Here is a 19,832-nt window from a genome sequence, read left to right as displayed (position 1 = left end):
CCTCCCCAGTAGAATGGACTGTCTCACAGAAGGGAAAGCTACAAATAACATTTAAACTTCAGCAGCGTTGGAGAAAAAGAGAATGCTTTCAGTATTTACATATTAAAAACTTTTGCTGGATACATAGGACAAGTAAAATGAGTTCTTTCAGTTTGTGCTACAGGTATTGTTTTTTATTTTATTGTAAACATGTTACGAGATTTCATTACATTTTTTGTCTCCATAGATCTTTCTGTTATCATTTACTGCAGCTGAGTTTTCAAAGTGTCAGATGTTCCTATAGAATCTATTGCTTCATCTTTGGCTTTCAAAGGGCAAGTGCTGTAATAAAATTGAAATTGCTAAATATCAGTGAATTCCCACAGTAATTATTTAAGTATTATTTATATTTCACTGTAACCCAGAGAGATCTTAACTGAGACTGAGGTAGATATTGTGCTAGATATTATCTAAGACTACGTTTAATATTCTAAACCATATTAGTCTAGCTCAATAGAGAATGGGCTCCTTTATAAAGCATCTGTTATACTGCAATAATCAGACTTTTTGTAAGAGTATAGAGAAAGGTCTAATTGTTCAATGTGCTTGGGGCAGATGAGCTGCTCTAAGTTTCCAGTGAACTGCAGGAAAATCTTTATTCTTTCTGGGCAGGCAGCTGATGTAGTGCTGACCAGCAAATTGTCAGCTGTACTTTTCTACCCATTGGTGAGCACACTTGATTTTTAGAAACCTACAATATTGATATTTAGGCTCTCATATATTGACTTGGGGATGACACAGATTATTACTGACATTAATTTTAAAGAACAGCACAAATTAACAGGAGTCATTGTCCAAAGGGGTTTTATAGTCTAAATAAAGATATACAGATGTACTTGGAGAAATTATTTATCTCCTTCATTTAGATGAGGAACATGAAGATTAAGAATTAAAATCTCTTTCTATGCAGGTCAATGGGAATTTTGCCAGTAACAGCAACTGGATTAGGCTTTTACCCACATGGACTATACTGTAGTGGTACAGTAGAGATAGGAACTGAGTCCAGGTTAGCTGAATTCTGGAACAGCAAAGGGAATGTGGGAACACTTGTTTTGATTGGAGTTTGGTAGGCACGTGAGCTCTGTACTGTAGTGTACACCACAAAATTACATTTATGCATTAGCATATACAACTGTTTCCACCCCAGAACTGATACCTTGAGCTTGGAAAAGTCCCTTGGGGAAGGCGTCTGCTTCAGGAGGACCAGACTACCATTTTAATGATCACTCCAGCAATCTCATCAGGATGGAAACTGCAAATCATTTTTTACCATCTGGTTCTAATCAATCTTTGTGTGGCACCATGCCTACCACACACATGTTCCCTGCTCTAAAATGTCATGTTACTGCACAGTGGCTACTCACTCAGTCACTGTGTCCTCACAATGTCATGCAGTGCCTGGGGGAGCCTTATAAATGGATGTGCTACTGGGAGGAGCATGGTGTTTGTAATGGTCTTCATTACAGCTGGTTGTGGTGGATTTATACATGTTCCCTACATTTTAACATCATTTGAGCATCACAGAAACCATTTTTATAACAGAAGAATGACCACTACCCTGTGACACAGAGCTTAGGATGGGGAATGAAAAGCAGCAGGACACAGTACTGATAGAGGGAGGGGTGATGCTACTGGAGTCACATTATTCACATTTTCTGGGCAGACTTTTTATTTTTACAGGACACCATATGGTTAATGCAAAAATTTAAAGAAAAGTTCCCTTATAAAGATGCACACTATACACTGTGTTTGTCTATGAGTGCTACAAGCATTGCAGAGGTTAGAATTTTGCCTTAGAGCCCCTTAGTCAAGATTCCAATAACATCATCACCCAACTCAAATACGCAAAATCTAATCTTCAATAATCAAGTACTGCAGACTGAGAAATGGAAAGAGAAACCTCAAAACTGTAGAGCAGTCAGGTACATGTAACACAAAGGGCTAAATGCAATGCATGCTTTCTGAGAAGGAGAAGCATAAATAGGAACAACACATAATATGCAGAGAACTATCCTTTTTGCTAGTGGAGTTGTACATCTAATCAGTCTATAAATAGTGAATCTCACAAAGGTTTGCAACTTTCAGCTGAGTGATTTCAAACTTTCATCTCCACAAAGGCTGTTCATGGCCCTATATACACAACATTTAAAAGGTGTATAAAAACTATGCTCTGAATATACCCAGTTAAACAATTTTATCCCAGAAGACAAAAAATCTCCTCCAGGATTATGATACTTAAAATTTCTTGTAAGGCACCCACTCTGGTGTCATGATGTAATATGTCAGCTGAAATAACTGGGATTAGGGTAGTGTGAAAAAGAGGCAACTAAAATTGTGTGAAAAGAAATACTAGTGGCTTTGTTCATACAAGTGAGCTTCAGATTCAGGAAATGTTCATAGATTTTTCTCTCTCCCCAGATAAAATTATTTTAATAAGATAAATTAACTGAGCACTGCTTATACATAGGCCTTGCAGGGCCATGCACAAAGCTGTTTATTGTATTCAGAAAAGAGCAGGATATTTTTGTAGGCCAGACACAGTTGCTTTATTCCCCCCAGTATTCTTTTCTCTGGAGCTCATTGCCCCCTGGTCTCATTGCCCTCTTTGTTCATCTCAGCTGCCAGATGCTACTTCCAGAGCCTGCCCTGAACCGGCAGAGCACCCTGAGGTGCTGGCCTCACATCTGTCACCAACTGGTTCCTCTCTTGCTCCACCATGGCCATGACTCTGATTGTAGCACACGTCCCATGTGCTTGTAGCTTACAATTCATGTGAATATGGGAGTTCTGGACAAAAGGTCTCCTATCTTCAAGTCATGTTTGTCTTAACCTTTTTAGGATACTTTGCTTTATCAAGATAATGTTACAGTGCAGATCAGATTTAATCTGGGGTAAATACATAGAAAAGCTTTTACAAAATCAGTTCTTGCTAATGGTCCTGCAGAGGAGTGCCATGGAATACATTTTCTATTTTACTCTTAGCAAAGTGGTCAGCTCCAAAGGGGATATTTTCCTTTGTGTTCTGGATTCCTTTTCCAGTAAGAACTGAATCTTGCTCAGAAGAAGGAGAAGCCTTTTGTTTCAATAATTTAACACATCTTCCATAGTTACAATAGTTAGAGTTATAATTCACAAAGGCTGCAGAAATTTTTAATTTGTACTCCAAATATTGTGTTGGCCTTAGATATAAATCAAAAACTTCTGATGTAGTTCTTGAATTCCAGGAGCAACCACCCTTATCCTGGAGTATTTATGTCATTTGACTATGTGATTCTGATGCAGTTGCTACATGAAGTGGCACAATTTATTCTGAAAAAGACCAAAACCAATAACACTCTTTGACCCACTACAGGGCTTCTTGCAGAAGAAAATGCCTAGAAATGTATGGTTGTCTGAAGAAATTTCTTAAGATTATGAAATTACCTTGCAGATGTCAAGCACTATGTAAATATATTGTAACAAAAAATATGAATCCCCAGAAAGAGCACGTGTAGAAGTAGGCAGTGACAGTTCATGGTGGGAGCAGTTATAACCTTCTCATTCAGAAAGTAGAGCTATTGGGAACATCTGAGGAGAGAATCTGTGCAGTCAGTGAAACACAGCTTGTCTGGTCTGTTATTTGAAATGCACTGTTTTATAATCTTGCGAAAATGAAACTCCAGGGAAACTAAGTATATAGCACCCACTTCACAGGCTTCCTAAGTGTTTTCACATTCAACAAAGTGACTTTTGTTTCTCCCAAGTATCTTGACTTATAGCAGCCTTTCCCTAAGCATCTAAAGTATTATGGGAAGAGCAGAACTGAGGCAGAGGTGATCTCCAACTGGAGGAACAGAGGAGGAGGGAATGTATTGTTATGCAGGTACCCCTCAGGGACTAGTCCTTTAACAAGAGCCTGACATTCAAATTTCCAATTAGCATTCCAGCAAAATCTGAATATGAAAGATAGCTGTATATTAGCTGAATAAGTGACATTTCTATGCTTATTGTTTTACAATGTTAAGGTAGCTAAGTTAATGTAAGAAAATCTGCTACCAGCCATTCAGTAGTTCTTGTAGGAAATACAGTTCAATTTGCTGTTTACACTATATATGCACGCAAAAATGCATTTCTCACATTTTATGTGTTTGGTTCTTTGATATACTTCTCTTTTCCACTATGTACTTACATCCCAAAATATTTCAAATGTGTCTGTTTGTAGATGTAAATATAAATAAAGGGTATGTGCCTATTACATTTGCAGAGCATATGGAAAGTTAAATTTTAAAGCACCAAACAGGAGAAAAACCCCTAGCACATACTGATAGCCACAGGAGTTGTGCAAATACATGAATGCTAAGTCTCAAAAATAAAAAGCTCTTCCTTCCCTCATAAATTTCCCTAGTTGCAATTTTCTAGTGTATGTAGCATTTGATTGGGCATTAGACCAGGCATCCTGGCATTTGGCCAGGCAACTGCACTGGATTTGGTCCTGAAAGTGACAGGCAAAATGCACTAGCTTGCAAAACCAGGCAGACAGCGTCTGCAGTCAAAGATACCTCCCAGTGCTCACCACTCTCCTTCTGGCTTCACATCTTTCATGATTGTTGAGGTTTCAGAAGGCTGAGCTGTGGCAACTTTAGTGCAGACTTTGGCACCCACAGTTCATGTGTGAGGGCACCAAAAAGCCAGCCCTGTTTGAAAGCTGGACCTTCTGTCTGCCACCAGTGCCAGCGCAGGAGGGCTCGGGTCAGTGTTCACCAGGAACGTCTTCAAGGAAAAGAAACTCAGCATTCCTGTCCTGCTTTCCCTTATTCAGGGAGGGGAAAAACTCAGTCCAACCACCCAGCAAATATAGAAATAGAAAAGGCAGCAGTTCTTTAAAACCGACTACCATGAATGTTAATTAGGAGTTATCTGCAGAAATGGCACTAATTAGGTACATGCATTCTGACTTCTTATTTTCTCTTCTAAACACAGAGAAGACAACCCCAAATATATTCTCTGCTGAAAATTGTGAATGTATAAAAGGCTTTTACCATCTCTTTTTTCTTAGAGAACCTAGTGCAGAAATCTGGAATCAATTAAAAATCTCTGCCATTTGTCGTCAGCCAGTCAGCAGGTGGTGTGTTGTACACCCAGCACTATGGCACAAAGACAAGCTCAAAACTGGTCTCCAGACCACAGGGTGCTGCAGCAGCATTTCTCAGGTGCAAATCAAGAGTTGCACAAGGAAGAGCCCTGACTTAATGTGTGACTGAGTCAGGAGCACAGGAATTACAGTCCTTTAAAATAATTTTTTAAAGATAAATTTACAAGTCTTCATAGGTTTTGGGTGGCCTTCCTTCCTGTCAGTGCTCATGGTTTGTGTTTTGTGGCAGGGCAGGAGCACTTGCATTTTTCCACACACGCAGCCTGCAGCAGCTGCATCCCTGCCTGCACAGATTCATCAGTGCTTTTCTTGGCTCTGCGCGTGGTGAATGTTGTTCATATTCTATTCAGGTTGTTATAGCTTGTCCATCATATTGCTTTCTCTGAGCCCATTACAGCAAAGCTTATATTACAGTCTGTCAGATGCTGGGTTTTCTGCACATGTTATAGAAATGTATTTTTTGGTTTGCTCAGTTTGTATGTGATTGATCCCATGTGCAATAAAAAGATTCCTAGTGCATACTCTGCTTGTAACCACATTAAAGAAACACATGTCTGCAGCAGTCAGGATGTGTTGTAGTTATTCTGTATTCTGAGGTTTTTGTGGTTTAGGTTTCAGTGAATTCCTCAAGGTTTTGCTCTGGGGTTTAGGAGGATTTCTTGTTGTTTTCTATTTTATATTTGAAGGAATTTTTAACTACTGAAACCTTTTGTCCATAGAGACTTTCTGTGGAATAAAATTGTATTGCACTGACCAAAAATTTCCCTGCTGGATGAAAGAAGATGGATTAGATGGTTTCTTATTTCATTTCTGCAGATCTGTGCTTTTAACTGGTGTTGGGGTGTGGGAGCCATACGGGAGGTGTTGATCTGTGCTGAATGATTGCCTGTGAATTATAGTTTGTATTTTGCCATCTGGCTGCCTGATAATTAGTCCATCTTTTTATCAAATGAATGGCACATGTCTTCCTTTCCTAGATACATATGCAAAACTATATATTTTGGAAAAGATGTTTACAACTTCAAAAAAAAAAAAAGAAAGCCAGAAAGCAGTGTCTTTCTGTAATCCCATGTGTGTCCCCAGAGAAACCTCACCCATACATGGACCTAGACTATCCCCTGCATCACTCTGGCATATTATGCAATCCAAGCATTGGATTTCTGGTTACGTGATGATCTGAATTTGCTACATACCCATACAAGCTGAGGTCAGGATGAGATACTAGTTTACTGTATAGCTGCAATATGTAGCTCTATTTTCCTACCATTAATACATAAAGGACAGATGCAGTTTGACAGCATGTTCATTCTGTTATATCCTCATCACTGCTCCAAGTGCATTTCCATGACATCCGTTCCTGGTAGGACTCAATGGGTTGGGACTACCAGAAAAGCAGGCTGAGCAGCAAGACAGCCTAAGGAGGACAAGGGGAGCATCAGGTACCCAACCTCAGCTCCGGTGCTACTAATGCTAGAGAAACCTGTGGTTCATTAGAGAGTGTGAAATCAGGAAATCAAGAATTCAATGCAAATCTACCCCAAATCCCTGGGGAAAAAAATACTGTTTAAGAAACCTTTTTATTTTCTTTAGTCAGGAAGCCCTAGAAAATGGTTGTTCAGAAGGGAGGGAAGGCATTTTCTCACTCTGTGGGATGTCAGCTATCCAATTTAGTATTTAGGGGCTATAATTCATGAGTCACTATCTATGTATTAAATGCACAAGAAAAATCTTATTTGTATATATTTGGAGAAAGAATTTTTTGACTTACAATGTTGAGGAAGATGTATTTTTTTAGAAGTTACAATTTTATTCTTTCTACTTTTTCAATAATGCAATATATTCAAAATTAAAAGTGTGTGTTAGCTTTTAAATAGAACAATTTTTTTCTACAAGAAAGAATCTCTATCAAAAGATATATTCATTTAAGCAACTCTCTATGAGTTGGCAACTGCCAAACTGCCTAAAAATGGAACCTGAGGGAGCACTTCTGCTCTGTCATTGTGATTTTGGTTGTGTAAAAATCATTTGCTAGAAATTGGTTTGATGCAGCAATATCTGCCATTAGAAAGAATTAAATAAAAATGTACCATAAAGTCTTATGCATATATATGACATACCAGATATCTTATGCACTGAAGGAGACTTTTAGCTATAAACAATCTAAGCAGTATTCACCTGGATGGTATTAAATGTATATAAAGAATATTACCATTTTGCTGTATTTTCCAATCCTATCTAGTGGAAGTGAACTTGTATTAATTTGCTTCTAAATCTGACTGTATATCCTCTTCCCTTTAGAATACCTTTGCTTTTCTATTGCCATTTTTATTACCATATTTTGACATCCAAAATATTTGGATATATAGTCATCCAAGAAGACTCCGTTTATCTCCTTTTAATGATCATGATCATGTGGATCAGTGTAAACCCTTCTCTTTGTAATATATATATATATATATAAAAATATATATATAAATTAGTAATATATATAATTAGTATATATATAATTTAGTATATATATAAATATATATATATTTAGTATATATATAATTTTAAAAGATATATAATTTAGTATATATATATATATATATACTAAATTAGTATATATATATATATACTAATTTAGTATATATATATATATATATATATATATACTAATTTAGTATATATATATATATATATATTTACTAAATTAGTAACAGTCTTCCTTTTGTCATTGAAATCACTGGCAACAAATGATGGCCAGAAAGAGCAGTGACCTTTCTGAAGGGTTTTCCTTCTACACAGTGCAAACAGGGGCACATCAGATAACAGAACACTTTGCTTTGACTAGGCACTGTAAGATCAGTCTTTGGCTCATTTCAGGTTGATGCCTGTTATGGCTGATTAAACTGTGTCTCTGTTTCTTCATTCTGCTGTAGCCTATTGTTACCTCCCATTAACTGTGCAGATGGTAAGGTTTTGGGATCAGGCACTCTTTTTGTTATAGATAGATGTGTACAGAGCCAGCCAAATAGGCACGGAATCCATCTCCAGCTGGAATTTTAGCACTACTGCAACACAAACAATATTCTTTGAAACAAATTTACCTCTAATAAAAATAATGGATATTTTCTTCTCAAGTTAGAAGAAATAAAAACAATTCATTCTTTTCTTTCAGTTCAGAAATGAACACACACAGACACACACACAGACAAATATAATGGTCCAGATAAGGACAATATGTTCATCTTCCATAGAGTCTATATTTGATTAGCCTATGTAAGCAAAGAGGAATGGATAACTTAATAAAAGCAAAGTAGATACACCAGAAAAAATGAGTTTAGGATGCTACAGAAATAAACTAGAACTCCTATGTCCCCAAATACTTGTATTCCTATGATCCCCATGGCCTTCACAACATTATTTCTGAAGTTTCTACTGATGTAATAGGCCTTTTGTGACAGAATTTAAGTGCTGTGCCTAGAACATGAAATGAGACTTCCCAGAAATCCAGTAAAGTACCCAATTCTACTAATACAGGTTCTTGTGCTCTGGTTTTCTAAACAATAGCATGTCCAAGCAGTGAACACTAATATGTGATATGGTCACAGAATGGCATGGACCTTTTGTTCAAGGCTTTCAGAGAGCACTCTGCATGCTGCTGTGAAACCTTTGTTCCCAGTTTCTTTGCCTGCACATCTTCTCTTTAACTACATTTCCAAGATGACCAGCTACCACCAGATTCTGGGCATGGAGTACTTGTTTTGCTGACTTCAGGCTTTGAAATGTCACTTTAGATCATTATTTATTTATTTATTCTACAGAGATAAAAGCTTCTCTTTTCTTTTCCAGAGTGAGAAATTATACTTGCAAAAAACTGGTTTGATGGCTACACCTTCAAATACCAAACACAAGGTTGGACTGATGTAAATTTTTGGGTCCAAGTCTCCAAGAAGTTTTGAAAGGAGATTGGATCACTGCTTCCTTGTGACATATACTAATTCTCTGCTTCAGGGCATTCACTGGCTGCCTTTGGGCCAAGACAGATTATTTTTTTCTTTTCCTCTCTTGATGTATAAATTGCCTTATAGGGATTTTTTTGTTTGACTTTTGTTCTGTTCCTCTAATGACCAGCCAACTGGAAATAGGCCACATGTCTAGACAGGATGCAAAGGCACAGTGCTGAAATGCTCCTGGTGCCATTTGAAGGAAGCTTATAGTTGCACTGATAGCCAGATTTAGGACCAGAAAGAACTTTCCCCTAATCCAAGTGGAATTCTTATAGGGTTTTTTGATTGTTTTGTTTTGTTACTCTATATTGAAGAGTATAGCCTTTTTCCTAGGTACCTTATGCAAATAATAATTTTAAAAAATCCTGCTATACAGGAATCTACAGAATTAGCAATATCCTTTATTCATCCTGCTTACTTTCTGTAGGTCATTATAGATTTTTAAAAAATTATTTGTTGTAGTTGTTGTTTGTCCCAAAAAAAAACTTATGACTATTATAGCAGGAAGCAGGGGATTTATGACATTCAAGACTCTGCAGATGCCTGTTACTACTGGGAAATGGATTTGTTGACCTGGGTTGCCATTTCAGACTGATGTTCATATAGAAGTTGAATCCTGCTTGCAGCACCATGATCACAATTCATCTTAGATTAACTTGTTGCAGAAGTGTGCAGCAGAGCAGAATTTGGGCTCTTCACACAGAGATGCAAAATGGCAATCAGTTTTTCAAGGCATGCAAATATAACTCCAACAGCTGATCACATTTCTGACACCTTATTACTTAGAGTTAGCAAAGAACATTTCTCTAAATGATAATTCAAAAGCAGTATGTCAGATTACACAGTCAAGTAGCTAAGAAAGAAATATTTGAAGGTATGCTCAGGTTTGTTGAAACCTTACATTTAATCCAGGCAATTCTTCTAAAATATGTTTTCTGAATTTTGCAAGATTTTTCTAGCAAATAGAGCAGATTTCAAATAATTTGCTAAGAGACAAAAGGTATGCAAAATATGAGATCCTTGTACTTTTCAAAATAAACTTATCTGGTTTGTAATCCTCTTGTGCATAGACCTATAGCTCTGCACTGTGTTATTTCACTTTAAGGAAGATTTACCCCTCAGAAATTCAGTACAACAGAAATGCTCAAAATGTGTTTAATACGTGTGGATTTCTGACACAAGAAGGCTCAAATTTTAAATGCATACTAGAACCACTAGAATCAGCCTGAAAATAAGATCAGTTACATTTTTGTTTCATAAACATATCTACTTTTCATTCACAATATTGTTCTGAATTTCTGTCAGCTCTGTTTAATTCAGTTAAACAAAGAAATAACTATTATTTCAAAAAGATATTTCTGCTAATATCAATTCCATGCAGACTCTGGCTGGCACACAGCTCATTGTGTCCATTTTCTTCTGCTAAGGCACATACAAACTCCTGGCACTGGATAAAGGTGTTGTATTTTAGAAGACTTTGAAGAGGATTAGAATAATTAAGATCTTACATTTCAAAATACAAATTTCATGTCATGCTGTTGGAGTTGCAGATTATCTCAAACATAAATCAGCACATTAAGTAGTAGCCGTGTTTAGTAAAAACTAGAAGTATATGGCAATTCTGAACTTCAGGAAGATATGATTTTTTTACCATTCAGATTTAGACTGCTTTTATTCTAATTTGTTTATGAATACTGTAAAAACATGAAGTTCCCTTGTATTTTAAAATAAAGGTGTGAATCTCCAATTATGAAAAATATTATGTATGCCACAAATAAAACTATCTTAGTTTTGTGTCAGCCATGACATGGGATATAAAAACACTCTCACTGTCTCTTAAATACTATGTTGCAGAAAGGCATGTTAGATCAGGGAGCTGAACCTTTGACTCTAGTGCCTTGCTTGACATCAACAGAAATGGTTGGCAGTGGCAGCAATGAGCCATATGCTTTTAGAAATATCCTTTAGATTAGAAACCATAGAAGATTTCCATTAGAGCCTGTTGTCCATGGCAGGAACCAGTAGGCTGGCCTGGCAGACAGTGGGAACCTCTACCTCCTTTCTCATGAGATCAGTGCAGTGTGAGATCTGGAGACATTTTTCCTCCTTTAGGTGCTGTGACATTCCATGAGTCTGTCTTTCAGAATACCATTGCCACTACCTGTTGCCTTTCAGTAAACTGTCACTGCCTGCAATGCATCTCCTTCCCAGTTCCTGATTTTTCTGGAATGGGATGGCAACCATAGAACCGCCTCTTCCCCATTGTGTAACAGTTTTTGGTTCTTCACACCATACAGTGCTATAAATCTATATTTGCCCTGTAAATCCATGCCTGGCCAATGGTAGGTATCATCCACAATATATTAGGATGTCTGTTACCATGATTAATTTCTGGCTTCATAGCGGCTGCTAGGAATGTTATTTATGGAAATATGTAATTAACCCTAAAAGCATTTCTTAGAAGGGACCAATTGAAATAATTCCCTGTTAGGTAAGCAAGATTGGCTTATGAACTGATTTCTAATGACTCACAGCTTCTGCACATTCAGACACAAAGCCAGAGGTCAGACTAGTATTGTAGTAACAACAACTTCAACACATTTTGCGATGTTCTAATTTAATCGAGGAAAAAAAAAATATTCAGTAGGTGCACCCCTCCTTAATTCCTTGCTTCTCCCTGAACCAGTTCATAGAGCTCCAAAAGCAGCACAGTGAGCCTGAGCACCAAATAGGTCTGTGACCTGCTTCAGGCTGTAAACCAAAGTACTGTTTTCAGCACACACAGTCTCAGATGACCTGCTTTGCTCCTAGGCCAGGATTTTTCAGAAACTAGAGAGCCATGAGCCTAGGTAGTATGGACAGAAGCTTGGGCCTGATGCTGCCCACCCTGTCTCTTGCTGAACCCATTCACAGCTTCTTTTCCAGACATGGATATATCAAGATGCTCCCTGCTTGGAGACTATCCTCCTGACCTTCACATCTGAGTTCAGCCTTCCAGTAAACAAACCATAGGTGAATAAACCTGGCCATCCACTGTAAATACTGTCCAGTACAGGGGTTAGCATATATAGAATACTAATTATTTTTTCCCTTAAAAACTCACTTTCTATCCAGAATAGGGACAAGGATGAACAAGAGCTGATATACTGTCCAACTTTTTATTGTGATTTTTCTTTTGTTTAAACTTCTGACACCTGAAGATAAATCTTCAGGTTGCAACATTTTAGTCCCACAAAAATATGAAATCTAGCTAAAGGACATTAAAAACCTCAACCTAAATTCTTTATTTCTCTCCACACTGTCAAAGATGCCATTTAAAAACTGCCTAGGGCAAACCTAAGAAAAGCAGAGAGCAAATGACCAGGGTTTCTTTTTGTTCTGATTAAATTCAAGTTTGAAGAAGAAGTTTTAGTCACTGTGTTAAGAGCGGGAGCTGGACATTAGATTGTGTATTCATCAGGAGCATCTATTTGTCTGAATTGCAGCCCAGCAATATTAAAGGAAATCTATTCTCATCCCTGTGATACAACACAGGGGTTTTTTGACACTCTGCATTTATGATGATTGTGTTATTCATCACATAAAGCAGGAAAACAAAGAGTCATTCTGATTTCCCTGGCAGTGACATATATCCACAAAGGCTAACAGAATTATTGCAGATTTATGCTCTGTGAGTGCAGGATTTTTTCTAGCAGCTCTATAAATTCTTCAACATTCAGATAGCAACACATCTATATACCATGTAAGTCCTGAACCATCTGGTTTCTACGAGAGTGCAGGAGCTTTTTAGGGAGTTCTTTTTGTCTCTAACTGAATATGGTTAGGGTTTTTCTTTCCCCATTCCTGCCATTGACCACAATGAGGCCTTTCTTACAAGTTTTAATTACTTCATGACTTGTACAGCACTTCACTGGTTGCTAATTCAATAAATTTAAGAGACTATATAAAAGGTGAACTGATTGTAGTTCATATGAAGAAAAAAAGGAAGCAAAGCTGTAAGATCTTCTTGCAGCAGGACAGGAGAAAGATTTGTAGCAATCAGAGACTGCTAGCAAACAAAGGTCTATGGAAGTAAAGGCGAAACACAAGGTGACATTGAAATTCTTTAAACAACCAGGGGAGCAATACAGTGCAACAGCAACTGCTGGTAATGGAGGCTCCCTTTTAGGGAAAATATAGCTGTATAGATCACATACAGCCTAAATTACAAATGCTATTCTATTTAGTACAAACATATAACCAAGAATGCACAGCTGGCAGGATTAGGGTGAAAACAAAACAAAAAACAAAACCAAAATTTAAAAAAACGACAAAATGAAGATTTTTACAACTGTTGCTATTTCACAGGCACATCAAGACTAAATGATGGTGGTTCTTTGGGGAACCAAACTTTTTCCAAGCAGTTTAGTAGGCTTAGAAAATTTTTTGTCAGCTTGAGGAATGGCTTAGATTTAAAGATACTAATCAATATTTCAGAAATATTTGCCCTGTTTCTGGTTACAACTGTAGCAGAGCTTCTGATGTGTGTTCTTTGATGGCTACAGGAATACAGGGGAAGCAGAAGGGATCAACAAGTTGTGGACAGTCAATAGTCCCACAGCCTGATAGCTAATGATCAGTCAACCAAACTCTGTGATTAGCTCAGCCTGTCAGTATTATTTTTCCAGGTTAAATTATTTGATGACTCTGAATAGCTTTGACCTTATTTTACCTTCAGGATAAAAGCTTTAACCTTCCATTGTCTGTCTTCTAAGAAAGAAATGTGCTTTTCAGAAAGGACACTATGTTTTTAAAATAGTTTGGCAGAACTATTTCTCAGCATGGTCAGGAAGGTACATAATGTTTCACAGGAGATCAATTTGGATGACAAAACTAACACACCAAACAGATCATCCTTCGTTAAGGAAAATCCTTTGTGTCAAAGGAAGTATTCATATGATCTCTGTGATATTTACAATATATGAAATAAACCATGAGTTTTCTAACATGAGCATTTCCCACAGCATGAAGCAAAGGAACTGTACCTTGATCTTGGTTACCCTTGTGAAACATTGCAGTCTTGTATGGCACAAAAATAGGAGCAGCAATCAGCCCGAAGATGTTGCCATATCTTGTACAACAGTTTTCCTTTACATGACAACTTTCACCAGTCTTTTATAGCATCTGTAAAATACATATACTATAGAATAGCAAATACAAGTTAAAGCATCAAAAAGAACCCACCTCTTTGAGGGAAAGAGTAACATAAAGCAGTTCAGAGCTTCTGTTCTTTCCCTAAATCATTTGTTGCCACGTCATTATTCTAAGTCTCACAAATACAAACTTTTATTTTGAAAGCATACTTCAGTGAATTCCAGTAGTGCTACCTGTCCCAACCAGTGCGTGCTGGATCTTTCTTTCAGGCCATCCATACTGCTTGAAAGCCCAGCTGTTGGGATATCTGGAAACTTGCAGCCTGAGTGTGAGACTCCCTTGTGTCCCTCCCTACTGTGTGTCCTGCCAACAGCCCCCATCAGCCCACAGCACTGACATAATTCAACTGGTTTTGATTTTTTCTTCTAATTTTATTTTGCAACAGAGCTATGTTGGTAGCAAGCAACTGAAGATTTTGTATATTTGTTTAACCTAATGTGCATTAGAAAGTTTTTAAGAAATCCACTGTTCCAGTACACTGCATTAGGCCAGAATATATGAATGTTTTTCACAGTGGTATGCATTGGTAGTCTAGATATATTCAACAGAGACTGGACTGGATTGTACTAGGAAATATGTTGATTAGATGGAAGTGCACCTTTGTCTTTGAAGTTAAACACATGAAGTCACAGTCTGCCCACTACTGCTTAAAGCTTCATCTCTTGTCTTTAGAGACCTATCAATCCATTTATCAAAGGAAATACACTGCACATGTTGCTACAGCTGCATTTCTGCTTCTAGAGTATTGGTGCCTTTGCAAAATAAAGGTTTCCTCCCCTGCTCCTTTACACCATTGAGACACAAGTGATGTGTAAGCAGGGCTCAGCTGTACTATGTGTTTATGCCTCAGTGTACAGTATCCTCTTGGGAAGCAAAGAGGACTCTACTGGATCAACATAAAGAGAGAGACTAGAAAAACTAGATGTTCTAGAGGCACTTCCCCTAAGTCCTGTCTCTGTCATCTCTGGGAAGCTGTAGCACAGATTAGCCATGACATATAGGAGAGAGCAGCCCCTATTTTCATGGCTGTACATTTCTATACATTTGGGTTTCTGTAAAGGGTATAGGGTTGAGCAATGTTAAAGAGGAGCACTCCAAAAAGGTTCTGACAAATGAGCTATGCTTTTTATTGCTTAGCTGTTTTGAAGTGCTTTATCTTTGTTGCCTTGGCTTTTCCAAAACAACTTCATCTTACTTCTGCTGGAATTTAAAATTTCATAGCTTTGTTTATATTCTCTATTTCTGCCTTTGAATGTAAATCATATTCCGTCCCTCCCAAGATACTACCAGATCAGATTTTATGCAAAACACTTTTCATCCTCTGATTTACTTTGCAGACATGATGAGCCCAAAAAAGTTATAAATATTATGAAAACAGAACATAAACCTTTTCCTTTGCTAGGACTGTGGTAAGATGTGTTGAGCTGACTTCAGTTGATCAAGGACTTCAGAAGATCCCTTCTCTAACATACTCTCAGATTCTCAGCTCTGATCTGTTGGCATAACATCAAAGACAGTTGCATGCTAAACTGGTTGTCAGTATGACTTGGGTTAGGGGAAACACTATATTTAAGCACCTTTTTTTTTTTAACTTGCATCATGCAGATAAGACTGCATAAAAGACCAAGGAAGCAACTACTTGCATAATCATAACATTAACAGTTTTGTCCAAATTTGCTAGAGAAGAAATCATTCAAGCAACTGGGCTTTTTGAGACAATGTGAGTTGCTCTAGTCCCTGCAATATGAAATCTGTTGGAGGCAAGAAGAAGATATAAAGCTGAGAAAGCTGAAGTGCTCAGCTCTGATCTGGACTGGGTTAGAAGTAGTTTTGCTCCATAGGAAAGTAGCAGGAGCACACAGTGCTAAATGTGTTTTTTGCAAGTTTTTCCTCCAAATTTCAGTATGAATAAATAACTGAATTACCTTCAGAAAAACTGATGTAAAGAAATCTGAAGGGTATATATGCCATCGAAACACACCCCAACAGTCCTGTATTTTAACAGTACTTAGCTTTTAATATTGAACAATCACTTCTGTTTCTGAAGAGGCACATAATATGTGCCTTGAAATAACATTATCTGCATCAAACACTTTATTCAGATCAAGATTTTGTGTCAATGTTTTCCATGTAAGACTTAAAGGGTTTTTTATGACTGTGTCAGTGTGTTTTCCACTTGGAGAAAATGGTCTCTAAAGAACAAACTAATAGAAAACAAGTTTTGAAGGTCTCAGTATCCTGAAGCTTATTGCTTTGCTAATTAAATATTTATTCTGTTCTCTGTGCTTTTTGCTAAATCTCTCTTTATTTAATCTCTCTTTACATAAATGCTCATCATATTAAGTAATTATAAATCGTGGAATTGGCTGGTGTCTAATTAGGAGAGGAAAACCCTCAGTGATGCATGAACTACAGGATAACGTAGAGCACTCTGTAATTCTGCCCAGGATCCAGCAGATTGTATTACAGTCCTTAGGCAAAGCTTTAGATAGCCTGTGTAACATAATGATATCAAACCAGTGCATCATTACATACACATTTGGAATTAATAAGAACAAAACAAGCATTGACTGAACAAATCAGCGAAGCTGTGCTGCTAAAACACTAAATGCATGAGGTTTTAAGTTTTTTAAAACAGTGAAAATTTACTGTGTAAAATGAATGTGCAAAAGAGCTGAACACAATAAAGAAATAAAATATTTCTAACATTGGTATCTCCCATTGTATTAAGACAAGTTAATTTAAGTTACATAACAATTCTTGGGGAATAGCTATTTCATTATCTCACCAATTAATTGAATCTTATCAAGGAAGAAATAATAGCATGTTAAAAGAAACTAGCAGAGGCTGCATATTAACATTACATCTTGAATGAGGAAATGCCTCATTTCACTTCTACTCTCTAAAGGGCTAAAACCAGAACCCTAAGGCCATCCTTTGGGGTGGAAATTAATATAAAACATTTGTGTTTCATTACTGGAATTCTACTTCCAGTTGTGTCTGAGATGAGTTTCTCATAGAAGTGAATTTTATTCACCAGGCTGGCAGCAGTTGTAACAGGTACTGGGATGTAGGCTTTATTTCTTCTTTCAGGATTATGATTTTCATAGAATCATAAAATGGTTTAGGTTGGAAAAGACCTTGAAGATCATTGAGTCCAACCATTAATCTCACACTGCTAAGACCCCAGTAGTTTCATTCTTGGCTATTTTATGAGTATCACCCTCCAAATGTTTTTTTCCCCTAAGAGTTCTCCCCTTTACAAACCAAGGAATTACTTTGGCACCTCAGTTTCGTTTTCCTTAATAACTTTTTTCATTTTGAGAGTCACAGACAGAGCTGCATATTTTTCCAAGGACCCAATTCCCATTACTGGTTTATGTAGATGGGGCTTGGTGAGGCAGCCAGTGAACTGTTAGCAGCTGGGGGAAATTACTTAAAACTTTTAAAAAGAACCCTTGCTGGTCCTGCTAATTCCTTGCTTGGTCTTCCTGTTTATGAGAGATGTGATGTGCCTTGATTGTTATGACTGTTGATGTTTTCATCATTCATTTACTGTACAATTAATCCTTTCCTTTTTTTTTTGGTCTTGACTTTAATGATGACTGGTAGTGATGAGTTCCACTAGTGCTTGTGATGTCAATGACCCAGTTTTGAACCCTTCTTCTTCCTGTTTATAGATCTAATAAGACAAGCTGAGCAGAACTGAACACAGCATTCCAGGAAGGATTGAGTTACACAATATTAGATTACTTTCAGTTGTGTTTTCTACTCTGGTCCCACCAGTATTCTTAGGACCTCACACTGGATTATAATGACTCCACTGACCTGTCCTCCATGGTGCCAAATGCTTTTTTCAGTGCTGATACATATAATTAAACATTCAGCCACACTGCGAGAATAGTTAAGTACATTGCTTTAAACATATACTGCATTTCACTTCTTAGCATTTAAAAAAATCTTGTGGGTCTTAACTGTGGGAGTTTTTTTCTAATATTACCTAATTTTTAGAACACAAGTTTTGCTATCTCTGAAAAAAATTAACTGCTTCATTTTTTGCCTCTTATCTGATTTTTGATTCAGAATAATACTGTTTCTCTTGCTGCAAACCATAGTGTTATGACCATATGGCTTATTTAGCAGGGATTTCATTAGGGAATATGTAAATCCCCATGCTGATTATAAAAGCAGGGTTTTAGCTATTACTTCAGAGTCTGCATGCAGAGAATTTTACTGTATTAGAAAGTTATGGAGTTTGTATGCATCAGTTTTTCCTTTACAGAATATTGATAATGCCAGTACTGAAACATGTTACATACATTCACTATTTTGCAGCTTGAAATATTTTCTTCAGCTCACCTGGCATGGAAGCAGAGCTTATCCACAGATAATCTATTATGCTTTCTTTCAAATATTTCCTACACCCCAGCCCTCCATATAATTGAAGTGCCATACTAGATGGTTCTACTGTAAAGTTCAACAGTAATTTTAAATTCCTGGCACTACTCCCAGTGGAGCTATGTTAATTTGCAGCAGCTAAAAATATGGCCCAATAGTGCTGTTTTGCTGCATTTCCACTCCTCCTCAAACAAAACAAAGCATTTAAATGCTTAGAGAACACATTTGTCATATATATGATGCTATTTAATAACATACTGACAGAGAATAGTATGATGTCTAGAATACTGTGATGATTGCCTTTAATATGTTTCAATAATAGCTTACAGTGAACTGAAATAATAATTTTACATTAAGCATATTAATAATACTTCCCAAACCAAATTTAAAATGTTCCATTACTCCTGGCTCTTTGTCTCCTGTTCCAGAGCTAATAGTGGAAAGCCTCAGGTATACCATTTTAGCACATACTAATTATCATTTTTTCAAAGTCAAAATAATGCTAATAAACTGGAAAGTTTCACCTACTGAAAATCACCTTGTTAGGAATAGTTAATCATTATGTTAGGAGCAAAGCAGCATCCTAGTCTATTATACAAAAAGGAAACCTGGGTGAGGAAGCAGAAGTCCTCATCTCTTCATCACCCATCTCTATATAGGTCAGTCCACATCTCACTGTGTTGAACAAATGCTGCCCATGTGTGGGGTCTGCCTAGTCAGAGGATGCATATTTAATTACCTTTGAATCTATAGACAAGCATAAAACTCACAAACAGAAATAAAAAATATTGAGAACCAGGAGAAAAATTAGGGCTAAAAAACATTCACAATTAAAAGAGCTTTAAACATTTTTGGTTTTAAAAATTAGACAAGACGAAATAGAATTAATTGAGTTTTTTGGGGGGAATAAACTATTCCCACTGCAGGGCATTTCTATTCATTTCTATTAACATTGGTTAAATCTGTGTATATTTTTCCCACTGCTGGTCTTGTGACATACACAGATTCCTGAGCTCCCTCTTGAAGAGGACAGTCTTCTTGAATTGGGACTGGGTAAATGTCATGTTGATATAAAATTA

This window comes from Serinus canaria, chromosome 1A (genome assembly GCF_022539315.1).
Source record: "Serinus canaria isolate serCan28SL12 chromosome 1A, serCan2020, whole genome shotgun sequence".
NCBI classification, from domain to species: domain Eukaryota; kingdom Metazoa; phylum Chordata; class Aves; order Passeriformes; family Fringillidae; genus Serinus; species Serinus canaria.
Note: the sequence above shows the minus strand (reverse complement) of the source record.